The 12,969-nt window shown below is 46.6% G+C and overlaps 1 protein-coding gene across 7 annotated transcripts in view; it reads right to left on the bottom strand.

Annotated features, from left to right (window-relative positions):
- The window catches only part of GSE1 (Gse1 coiled-coil protein), a 441,190-nt gene that overhangs the window by 60,576 nt on the left and 367,645 nt on the right, over positions 1 to 12,969 (bottom strand). The window contains exon 1 of one of the 7 annotated variants that reach the window (XM_081017746.1): positions 8,710 to 8,816. The exons of 5 other annotated variants lie outside the window; for them this stretch is intronic. The gene's annotated coding sequence lies outside the window, so the exon portion shown is untranslated. Of the gene's footprint in view, positions 1 to 3,666; positions 3,688 to 8,709; positions 8,817 to 12,969 lie in introns of those variants that run through there. One more of the 7 variants, XM_081017749.1, reaches the window with a different exon arrangement.

The raw sequence follows: 12,969 nt of genomic DNA, 5'->3' as shown, positions 1-12,969 counted from the left end.
AAAACAACCTTTCAGACAACTTTAAGGAGAACCAAGTCTACGCATTTCTGAGCCCTTCTCTCTCCCCTGCTCTGTCTCCCACTTTCCTAAAACCGATGGGCAGCCAGTTCTCCTATTCAAAGAGACCAATCTGTTGAGTTATGTCTCCCTCAGCACACAACCACCATCCTAGGATAAATTGTTCTGATGGCAACACAAGTATCTCCCGAAAATGTGTATAAAAAGCAAGCTTCTTCTACTCCATTAAATATGGTATCTGTGTCCCCCCCCCAACCCCCCTCCCATAAACGGCTCAAGAAGCATTACTTATCAGTGCTCTGCTGGCCTCCTGCGGATTCCGTAATTACCGCTGCCTTTCATCTCCAGCGCTTTGCAGACACCAGGCTCTGGGCCTGCTACTTTGGTGCTCTGTAATTACTAGTTAATAGCTCAGATGAATTTTCTGCAGGTCCCTGTTCAAGCGCCAAATCCAGCCCGCCTTTTCCCCTTGACAACCCCCTTTGGGATAATTATACCTTGGAAAGCAGAGCTCAGCAGGACCCCCCCAATTCAGCTGCAGGCCCGAATCCCCTAATCACCCCTTCTTGGTAATTTTTCATTACTGGAGAAAGAAATGTTTGTGAACAAATACAGGACGCCCCTGCGCCATGGGCACCAGGGGTCTCTCCCTCTCTCGTCCCTGTGAAGACATGTCTCCAGTGTTCCCCAGGAACAAGCTTTCCCCCAGGGGGTCGCAGAGCGGCTTCCCAATGCCCCAGACACTCTCTCTGCATGCTCATATGCGCACAGAGATGCAGCAGCTCACGCAGAGAGCAGCTCATGAGGCTCAGCTGATCCCTGTGGCCTGAGACACCTCATAATGCACTCATTCTCTCCACTGCTGGCAACATGTTCCCCAGCTTGGACGCAGAAATGGCATTCAGCCCAAGGAGGGCAACAGAAAGCAAAGTGTGATGCAACCTCTTTTTGCAAAAGGTTGAATCATCAACTGGAGGACAAGTTGGAGGGGGAGCACTTGGGAAGGGCAAGGGGAGCCTGCAGCACTTTTTTTTGGGGGGGGGGGAGCCCTTACATGAACACCAAAACCTAAAACTGCTCAGAAATGTCTTCTTTGGTCAGGGTTAAATAACAGCTTCTACCTTGGGGACTGTAGTTTAATAGACAGATGGAGAATTCGCTGGTAGAAAAAAACCTCAACCCTTGTATAGGACTACAATTCCCAGGATGGGCACCATGTGACAGTCAAGCAAGTTGAAACGCAGTTCTAAAATATGTAGTATAAAAATGCTGGAGGCAGTGGGAATTACTTACTCCTTGAGAGTGTCATGGCCCCACTCCAGGCTCCCTCCAGAATCCCCAGATATAGGGATGTACTGTGTGATAAAAGCATCCAGGAAGGGAGTGTGGGGGAGATCAAAATGCAGTGTGGAAGGATAAGGCTATCAATGATTATCAGTCACAATGGCTATGTTGTACTCCACTTGCAAGCCTTGTTTCTGCAGATAAATATGCATAGGACTGAGCTGCATGCAGTGAAAATTCTGTAGCACTCACTCATATCACTGGCATCTCATTCCCTTCCTATCTACTAGTCAAGGTGGCTTTGTTCCCTCTCCACTGTCAGAGGTGATATGCCTCTGAATATCAGCTTCTCGGAATCACAGGTGAAGGGAGCATTGTTGTGTTCAGGTCCTGTTTGCAGGTTTCCTACAAGCATCTGGTTGGCCACTGTGAGAACAGGATGCTGGACCAGATGGGCTGTTGGCCAGAACCAGCAGGGCTCTTCTTATATTCTTAACACTCATCTTTTTTCTCAGCTAAATATATTTTCATTCAAAAGGGAATCCTTTATTTTTTACCTATTGTTTTCAAAATTTTCAGAAATCCTCAAATCTCAAGCATCTGTCCTGATTTTGGTGATGTCAGGAGTTTCTTAATATGGGAAAATGTTTCTCACAGCAGCTCTTAAACAGAGTGGCTCTCTATGCAATTCCCTGAGTCTATTTACAAGTCAAGCAAAAGTTTCTAAAATAGCTCACTTTCCATCAGGATATGGAGTGAGTCCCTGCCTCGGGCAAGAGCCTCTGCTCAAAGCGCTAAAGATATGTCCACCCAAGACCACATCAAGTCACACCTATGCTTTTCCACGAAACCCTGTTGGGGGTGGGGAGCTAGGAACCAGTTTGTCTGCTTTGTTCCCACCCATCCACAGTTTATCCTTAGACCAAAAGGTGTCAAAACCAGCTCTCAGGCAATGGCGCTACATTTGCCAACAAATATTCCTCATTTTCTGTACTGTGGGCTTGTTAAACTGCTGCTGCACTCCATCCTAGAAACAGCTGCATCCAAGAAGGTAAAGAGAGTGAGTAGCCTGCTGAATTAGGTGCTGCTTCTTTTTCATTTCAGAAAATCAAGCAGGACCCATTCTCTCCCCTGCAGGTATCGGAAGGATCCAGAACAAAGCCCTTTCATCAGATAAACTATCTATCTCAGAAGTCCTCCAGGTGCAAAAATTGAAGCTGTCACGGTGTGTAAGTAAAAACATGTTATGAGATGCCCATGGAAACGGAGGGGGAAAGCACAGTTGAGAATCCAGGAAAAGGGAGGAAAGGTGAACAAACAGAAACAGTGGGATGTGTCAGACACAGATTGGCAAGGTGGGGAGAAGGGATCTGCAGGTCTATATCCGGGCAATAACATTTGGGGCATGGCTTCTAAAGCTTTTTATTTTTAAAAGGCTTAAGATACTAGCTCTCAATTGCTGAAAATGAAACAGCAATTTCTGCTAAAGATACAGCTATCAGGTGAAACACACAGTAGGGTGGGCAGCAGATAGAATTTTGTTGGTTATTAGCATCTCTTCCAGACTTCCTCACTACCCCATCCCCATTTTTCTCTTGCCCCCATTATTTCTTCCCTTCCCCAATATTGTTCTATGATTCTTCCCTGCCTACTGCTTCATAAGATTCATCCGATGCATAAAAAAGTTTTCAGAAATATCCTTTTTTGGCAAATAAAATCATAGAAAGCTTCTAATTTATGCCACTGGCACTTAACAATGTTCACTGCTATAGTTGTGATTTCGTTTTAAATGTACCATTTTAGACTTTCCTGGGGTGAAGTTTGTTTGTTTTTTCAAATGCCCATAACAGACCTTAGAATTCTGCTGGGTAGGACATTGGTGAAGAATTGTATTTCATGAAGGTCCCAGATGTTGACCATCTTTCCTTGAAGGTAAACACTCCATTTTGTAGCACAGCTGAGTTCTCAATCTATAAAGTGTGTGTGTGTGTGTGTGTGTGTGTGTGTGTCCCCGTGTCCATGTCCCCAGAGCCTAATTCACCAATCCCCAAATCTGGCCTAGGAAACTAAGGGTTGTATTCAACTAAGATATACTCAGAGCAGAGACACTAAAATGAATGAACCTACGTTTGGTGTGTCCATTGACCGTAAAAGGTCTACTCTGGGTAGGGCTAGGACTGGCTACAACCTCATGTTTGGGAACCAAGACAGAAGTGTTTGCACTAGCTGAGCCACTTTGCACTTTGTTCTCTATCTGTCACAGACAGGGACAGAAGCCCAGATGAAGATTTAAGTGTAACTCAAAAAGCTTGCCTCCTTTCACACCACTTAAGAATCTGATTCTAATAAAAGGCATCCACTTACCTAGTTTTTGCTCTCACTTGTTCTCTGGGACCAGCAGAACACCACCCCTCTCCCTGCCCCCGCCTCTTCCCTGTTGCACATCCTTTCCATCAGCCAGGGACCAGCTTTGTGGGAGGCCTTCCCTGCTGTTTGAACGCCAGCCTGCCAATTTCCATTCTTTCTGCTGCTAGCCTGGCCTTCTTTCTCCCCCACCCTCTCAACCAAATAACAGAAGCTCTTTCCCCTGCAGCGTTATCTCAAGCAGGAACAGCACTTAGCTGCTTGAGGCTGCAGGGCTAGCTCCCCCTCCTTCCCTCCCTTCCTCTGATCCAGCATGCACAAGCCCAGCCCCTCTCAAGGAACAGAATTCAATTAATCTGCCAGAGAGACACCCACCTCCAAAAAGGCAGTGTGGTGAGAGTGCTCTGTGGGCTAATCGAATCATGCCCATTCAATTAAGCCACCCAGGAAGAATGCATGGAGATCAGCTGAGGCTGTGGGGACTGAGAGTTAGGCAAAGCTTTTTAAAGAGAGTGAGAGCAAGGAGGAGTGTGTGTTTTATAGAGACGCAGCCGTTTTACAACTATGATCCCAAGGCAGTGAATAATTCATAAAAAGAGAGAGAGGGTAGAGTTGGAGCCTAACACTCACCCACCTGCAAGTTCTGAACACAACAAATCCTTACCACAGAGGAGAAAGGATTACTTAATGGGCAGAGAAAAAGCACTCTGCACATCCTCAGTGGTACTTTCTTTCATATTCTGCTTCACACTTTCCAGAAATAATCAGAGTTCTACCTTGGGATTCATTTGCATTAGGATATTATGGCTGGTTTATCACTGGAAGAGTGTCTAACCAAAGCAGGGTTGGGCCAACAGGAGTTTAGTTTGGCTTGCCCATGGAAAATCCATGTTTTAAGCATAACAGGAGTTGAGATGGTCCTGATAGTTATGGGCTTTTGGAGCTAATCCTGTCCTCTCAGGCAGAAGGATGTGGCCAGTATGGCTCCCCCCCCCTTGCTTCATACAACAGAATATGGGACAGCCACTTCTCAGCAAAGCATCATAGAGTTTATCCATCCTGAAAGGGAGGCAGGAACCATACAGAAACAGGACTCCCACCACACCCGAGCTTGATGTAGGAGTAAATAGGTGCCAGAGATTCCACCTAGATATAATTCTTTAAAAATGTATAGGCACCTTGGACTCAGTACAAGAGAGATACATCATTGCTTCTTTCATGGTGCTTGGTGCACAAGCTTCTGAGTTACACAGAACTCTTCAACAACTAGAATAATAAATATTGATGGTAATAATAATAATAATAATTCAAATAAGCTACAAATTCAAATAGCAATGCAATGTCTTCATAGTATCTTAAACCACCAGACCTCCAGAGACCCCAAAGCCAGCAAATCCCACAACCCTACCACAGGCAGGATTGTCTAAATTCACCCCCAAACAGTTCACACTTGCATTGTGTTCCCAATCACTGGGAGCTGCAAGTATAGAGCTGGCAAGGACATAGCCACTGCAACCACCCCTACCACTCCAAAGTGCCAGCAAAGCAGCTGCCTCAAGGCTTCAGTTAAGTAGTGACATACACTAAGATAAAATATATATACAGCCTTATGAGTTTTAAAGCAATAAATATTTTTTAGATTTACCAGACATTGGACTGATGGGAGGCATCTTTCCTTTCTGCCTTCCAGGTCTGTCTTCCAAGAGACCTGGAAGTCATGCCTGAGTGTCTGGTTACAGTCCAGGATGGAGGCTTTGACCTGGACTGCCCTCCAGCCATCTGCGAGGGGCATCAGAAGTGACAGCCAAAACCTTCCCTTGTGACTCCCAGATGCTCCTGCAGGTCAAAAGGCAGCTGTAGCTGGCTGGGCAAGAGGCAGCTTTGCCAAACGGGAAGGGGACAAGCCGTGGATTGCTCAGCCTAGCTGATTTCTCACTTCAAACAGGCCTGCACAACTTGTGACATACTAAGACAGTGTTCCTCGCATTCCTTTATTTATGTTCATTTTTAAAAAAACGCTATTGGGCTTGGGGAAGCCCAGCCGAAACCACTCACGAAACAGCACCAGAGCATTCAGAGATTCATGCGGCCAATTGTGCAAGATCTTGTTAAATAAAAAAATTAAGTGTGCAGACTGCAGCAGCAACAGATGGACACATGTGAAGGAGCACCTCCTCTGCTAACTTGGGTAAGGCAATCAGCAGACAAGGCACTGCTTAAGAGCATAAGTTGAGTCCTGCTGGCTCAGGCCAAAGGACCATCTAGTAGTGCAGCATCCTGTTCTCACAACAGCCAACCACATGTCCTAAATGGAATTCCCAGAAACAGGATCTGACTGCCACAGAAACACTCCCCACTTGTGATTCCCAGCAACAGGTATTCAGAGGCAACGTATATGTGGCCCTCAGAGGTCCACGGTGTGTGGCTTGTGATGAGGATTTATCATTACAAGCTGTATCTGCTTCATACTTTTACTGCGGGGGTTTTATGGTTTGCTGAATATTCATTAATTTTGTAGTTGTATTTTATTTATTTATTTTAATGTATTTATATTTTATGTATGTATGCATCCTGTCCTAGGATATTACAAGTGAGAGGTGGGTAAGAAATACAAGAAACAAGAAAACAAACAAACCCGAAAGCCATACGCACATCTCTTCTCAAATCGGGGTGGGATAAGGTGGCAGGTCATCCTGCCAAATTCAGTGGGAGTGAGAGGGGGGAAAGTGCTGGGTTAGGGGGCTCTGCGTTCACCCAGGTCTTAACTTGCAAGGGCAGGAAGGTTCCATCTGCCTTTGGGTTCCTGCCCACCCCCACATTGGATTTTGGTTCTACTTCCAAGTGTTCTATTCCCTCCACCCCAACACAATTAAGGCAAATGCAGCCACCCACCTGACACATACGGATATCTCCTAAGAGTTCAACAATCCTATTTTTGAGATCTCTCTGGAACAACCAATGCCAGGTAGGGAAGTCTACAAGTACCCAGTAGGCCACACTAGGATGCTGGTGGGTTTTAATTGGCTAAATGGGTTGCAGCAGGTTGCCCAGGACCCACTGGGCAAGCAAAATACAGTCAGCTGGGGCCACTTTTGCCCTGACTGGCTTGTTCTAACAAAAGGTCTGTCCAGATGCAGCTCTTTATCATTCTACAGTCTTGCAAAAGTTGTTTGGCTAGGACCTTAGAGCGGTGTTATCCAGCAAGTCCAGGTCTATCCTACTCCACTTGCAAAGCATGAAGAGGAGCTGAGCTGCCTCTTATTGCACTGTGCCCTGATCTAGCAAGCACAGCTGGTTAGGGAAAGGTTATTCTGCTCCAGTGATTCTTTCTTCCTATGCAAAGTTCCACCTGGGTAATGATTCTGAAAGGAAGAGACAGGCATGGTACCAAAAACACGTCCAATATCTGCAGTCCACAATGCCTGCTGAGCAGTTTGCACCCTACAAGTGTTGATGACTGTGGGGCTAGCAAAGGGTTTTAGCACTGTGTCTTAGTCTGCTCTCTGGAGGCGCCCTAAGAGGTACTCCACATCTTCTCCTGCCCTTTGTTTTTCTGTCCCAACAGATGCAGTCTCTTCATTAAACTGTCCGCAACTGACATGCAAACAGATGCATTTCCAGGAAAACCACACCCCGCCCTCAACTTTCCTTCTCTAACATACACAGCAAAACACACATACACAGGTGTTTTTCTGTCCAAGGCTGAGAGCTCTTTGTTTTGGCAGGGCTTCTCAGTATGTCTAGATTATTTCAAAAACATTTTCAGAGCTTGTCAAGACTGACCCAAACTGACCCAGGGGGACTCCTGAAGCAATCACACCCTTCTCACTTCAGATCAAACCCCAAGATTCCCCTGGTTATATAAGGTTTCTCGCCAAACTGCCCTACACCGCCCCCCCACTCCCAATAAATGCAGCCTTGCAAAATGCAAAGGATTGCTAGACTTGTAAAGGTTAAAGGTAAAGGACCCCCTGGATGGTTATGTCCAGTCAAAGATGACTATGGGGTGTGGTGCTCACCTCGCTTCAGGCCAAAGGAGCCAGAGTTTGTTCACAAACAGTTTTCTGGGTCATGTGGCCAGAGTGACTAAACTGATTCTGGTACAACGGAACACTGTGACGGAAACCAGAGCACATGGAAACGCCGTTTACTTTCCTGCTACATCGGTACCTAGTTATCTACTTGCACTGGTGTGCTTTTGAACTGCTAGGTTGGCAGAACCTGGAACAGAGCAATGGGAGCTCACTCCATCTTGCATATTCAAACTGCTGACCTTCCGATTGCCAAGCCCAAGAGCCTCAGCGGTTTAGACCACAGTGCCACCCGCATCCCAGCTACACCTGTAAACGGTTCTAGCAAACAATAGTTACAGGACATTGCCCATCTCCCCAGTCCACCCCTAACACAGGGTTTCAGCCAGGCCCTAAATTCTAATTTCAGTACCAGGCAGTGTTCAATCATGGAAGGTGACTTCTGAACAAGTACAACAGGAGTAGGTAAATTTAGGGTTGTTGGATCGCTGCTGTCTTTTACTAGACACCCTGCTTCTCAATCTATCAACCAACTCAATCTGGGTGCTAAATACATACAGTTAGAAATAAAGACCCCCTGAGCAGTCCTGAGCCTAGAAATGTTTTTTCAGTACTAGAACTGAACCCAGCTCACATCTCCTTTCACACCAAAGTCTGCTCCTGGATGGCTTTCTTCATTTCGGCAGCTTAATTTAGGTGGAAAAAGTTGATTTGTTGTCAAAATTATTTAGGAGTCAGAAACATTTGCCGTGAGTCACCAAGAGAGGTTCCAACCCACCTTCTGCCCACCCTGATATAAAGAGTGTGCCCCCCCCTAAGACGCTGACCACTGCCTTTCTTAAAAACACGCTCAAGCACTGTGTGGGAACAGCGCTGTTTCCTGAGCATGTTTTATTTGTGGTGGAGGCTAGATGTTTTGCAAAAATGAAAATGAAGCCTCTGGGCTCCCAAAGAAGAGAGTGGGGGGGGGGCACCTGGCAAAATCAAAAGAGGACTCTCCATTCAAACTCACCTTCAAAAGGCAAGCAGCAGCCCAGAATTTCCCCTCACAACCAATGGAATCAGAATCATTCTCCGGCACCTCTCTCTCACTCTCTCTTTCGGCAGAGGCGGCCCACACAGAAGAGGGCGGGATTTCCTGCTTGTGTCCCCTGCCAAAAACCACCTGCTGATGCTGCAAGACACACCCTGGGGTGCCAGATAATTTCACCCCTCCCACCCACTCCTGTTCTTTCCTGTGCTGACAGTCCTGGGAAGAAAAAAATAAAAAAGGGCTGACCTTCTCTGCAGCAGTTAGACAATGCTGGCCTCATCTCTCTCTCTCCATTTTCTGGAAGGTTTCCTGGGCCCTGAGCAGCTGCACAGCAGGCAGAAATCCAACAGATGAACTTCTCCACAGTGCTGAAGTGCACTTCTGAGAAAACAACTTCCACCTGACACTTTGTAGAGGCACAGGACAGAAAGAGGTGACAGCCCTCTGTCATCACCTTGCCATTCTGGTGAATTTACACAGCGCCCAGCAAGACCTCTAAATGAAACACATATAGGATTGCAGGAAGCTACCTTATATCAGCCTATTCGCATAGCTAAGCCAGGACTGTCTTGTTCTCCAGCTGGTCACAGGTTTTCAAGCTCTCCGGCAGAGCAAAGTGTTCCCTACCACCTGTACCTGATCCTTTTAATTTGAGATACAAAGGGTCTGGACCAGGGATCTTCTGGGAACAAAGCCCTCAGCCTTGGTCTCTTCCCAGGTAGCAATCCTTTGTAACCCCTCTATTTTCTTCTCTGCCTATACCCTTAACACAACCCAAACAGGATTTCTTTTTGCTGCTTTTGTGCACTTGCCATCTCCAGAGGTATCTGAGCCCTTCCAGAGCCAGGATTTCAGCTAGCCAAGCCATCTATTTATTTACTGAAGTTATAAAACCCATGTCTTTTGGGGTCTAGCAGCAGACCCCACAGGGCATCTTACCCCCTCCAAAAGAAACTATGCTAACTTGTTGGTAAATGTTTGTCACAAGTTTGTCACAGCAGCCCTGCAGCTAAAAACCTCCATCTGAAAAATGTCTTCTAAAAATATATATATATTAATCACAAGTTACACCCGTATCCTACTATTCCTTTTAAAGAGATCAAGGTAGCCTACAAAGGTTCTCCTCCACCCTTACACTGTCACAAGAACCATCTTTTTCATACATATTATAGGTGACCATTTTAGGTTGTTTTTATCTTTGTTTTCAGTGCTTGCTTCTGCAAGTCACTTTGAGTTTACCTTGTGAACAAAGTGACTTACAAGTGTAAGTCATCATCACTACTGTCATCATTTTGGGAGCTGACTGAGGCCAGGCATCACCTCTTAGCCTAAGGCCACACATTTGAGTTTCATGGCTAAGGGTGTCTCTTGTCAGGAGAGATTCAAGCACATACTGGAAATGTAGGTTTGTTCATTTAAAAGTGGAATAAAGCTCTCCGTGGCACTAGGGAAGGGATGGGGAACTTCTGTGGGCCTCCACACACACTCCAGCCAACATGGCCAATAGTCAGGGATGATGGGATTTGTAGTCCAGCAACATCTGGAGTGCTACCATTTTCCCACCACTGCTCTAGCCTCACACATGGACTTTTGTGGGTTAGGAAAGTGATGGGGAAATGCACTGGGAAGTGCAAGATGAACAAATGATTGATGAGAAGATGTGTAAACACCCTGCAAGAAGTAATAACAATGGCCCATTTAGTCCAGCATCCTGTTCTCTCAGTGCTCAACCAGTTGCCTCTGGGAAACTTACAAGCAGGATTTGAGCGTAAGAGCACTCTCCTCTCCTGGGGTTTCTGGCAACTGGTATTCTGAACCATTACAGCCCCCCAGTGAATGTCTGTTGTGGTATAACTGCCCAGCAAACAAATCAGAATGAACGTTCAATGAATACCGAATATGATTTAACTTCCATGTAAGTTTTGTGCAAGCAAAACAGGATGAATGCTTAATAAACAGGTCCTCTGGAGGAGCCCTGAATGGGGATTTAAACCCAGGTCTGTGGACGTCCCACAGAGCAAGGAAGAGACTAAGTGATTGCCAAAACCCAGGAGCCTGCTAGTTAAACAGAACTTTCCTTCAAGGCAGGTTTTCAAAACCAATTAAGCGGAAGCTTGTGTGTGTGTGTGTGTGTGTGCGCGTGTGCGTGCACACACGCGCGCACACACACACACACACACACACACACACTGGAAGAGTGATGAAACTGTAATTTGGTATTAATCCAGTGAAGTTGATTTGTTTATTGGCTGTGTTCATCACTTTTTGCAAAGAAGTCTCAAAGTGACTTACAAAAATATGTAAACGACAAAGTAACTTACACAAATATTTAAGCTACAGAAAGCTGATTGTTCCCTACAACAAATAAGCAGGAGAGATGAAGCAAGAAATATATGCACCACTGAAGGAAAAATTATGAAGTGAATGGATTTTCAAGAAAGATCAGTGCCTACAAGTGTGTGTGTGTGTGTGTGCGCGCGCGCGCACACACACACACACACACACACACGGTAGCAGTATGCGTATCTCACCACAACCATCACTAAGATGTAGGATAATAGCTTCCTGCTAGGAAAAGTAAAGGACCTCAGCAACAAGGTATACTTGTGGCAGGCACTTTGACCAAGATATGCTGTATCTCAGAAGCTGTCTTGCAGATTGGAAGATCTTACAGGTTCACTCTCAATCAGGAGCAGGGCAGAGAGTCCTTAAGTCAGGACTCTGAGGTCTGACATTCTATTTTCTGCCATTGCCTTGGCCTGCCTTATGAACAAAAGTGGCTTGCCCTTTTACACAGGGCAGAGTGCAGATGGGTGGGAAGGGACCAAAATGGACTCCAGTGTCAGTGAACTCATTTAGAAGGTCTGTCAAAACAGTGTGAAGTTCTCTTGGAGAGAAGTTGCCTTTTGCCAAGGAAGGGGCAAGTGGGGTTGCTTCTTCAGGCATACTGTATTGAATACGGAGTGTAAGATAATGTGTGTGTGACACACACACACACAGAGAGAGAGAGAGAGAGAGAGAGAGAGAGAGAGAGAGAGAGACAGGGGAAACCTCTTGGTATGAAACACAACCTCAAGCTCCATTCCTGTGCCCCTAAGGTGGTGGGTATGAGGGAGTCAAGGGGGGAAGCCAGGTGTTCATCACCTTACCATTTCATGAAAAATACCCAAGGCAGAGATTAAGAGTACAATATACTACAATGGACCCATAAGCTGCCTGAGAGCTGTAGGTCCCAGAATTCTCATAGACTTGAACAGCTCCTGGGATCTTGTCTCAAACATCTAAAGATTCAAACAGGATTGTTGCAGGCTGCAGCGCATGAATGAGAAAACCTCCCTATTACAGCTCCTCTGCTTCAGGGCATCATCTCATTCCTGGAGGCCCTCTCTATGCCACTGGCAGCGCCCGACAGGCAGTTAGCTCCCTTGGCATTGCTGTGCCTGGCGCAGGTGTGTTCTACTCCAAGACATCCCCCCCTCACCCGACAGCCGGGCCTTTGAGGAGCCCCAAGCGTGTTTGTCAGCACTTGCCTGGCACTGCTGCTGAGGCAGGCGCCACACACGCCCCGTGTCTTTGCCCTCGGCAGGAAACTGAGAGCTGGGAACCTGCCATCCTCTCCCCATCTGTTGCTGATGATGCTGGCGGGTTTCTGGCAAGGGGGAGCTGCCCAGAGCAGCAAAAGCAGAACCTGTCTGCCTGCCGAGTGAGCTGGTGGGTGGGTTGCATGTGCGTTTGGAAGGGGGTTTGGAAATAAACCAAGACAGGCAAGCAGCAGGCGAGGACAAAGGAGGACTGAAACGTGCATATTATACCCAAATCCCCTTGGCTCTGAAGAACTGCTTAGGCTGAACTGATATGCAGGGCAGTGGAGCACAGGTCTGCCGGTGAAGAAGGTGGGTCCCTCCTGGGATCAAAGCAGCACAAGGAGAGGCGCTTCCATTGCCTCAGGAGGACATGGAAGAAGCAGAGAATTCCTAGAGGGAAGTAAGAATGTATGTGTTTTCTTGCAGGGGTGGGGAGGAGGGGAACACAGGAAGCTGCCATTAGTCCACCTGGCTCAGTATTGTCTGCACTGACTTGCAGTGGCTCTCCATGGTTTTAGATTGGATGTTCCCTGCCCTACTGGGAGACACTAGGAATTGAACCAGGAACCTTCTGCATGTAAGGCAGGTGCTCTGCCACTGACCTATGACAAAACAATATGAGGAAAATAGGAAACTGTGTTATACATAGCCAGCT

This window comes from Podarcis pityusensis (assembly GCF_964106645.2).
Source record: "Podarcis pityusensis genome assembly, chromosome: 8".
NCBI classification, from domain to species: domain Eukaryota; kingdom Metazoa; phylum Chordata; class Lepidosauria; order Squamata; family Lacertidae; genus Podarcis; species Podarcis pityusensis.
This window is presented reverse-complemented; position numbering and strand designations above follow the sequence as displayed.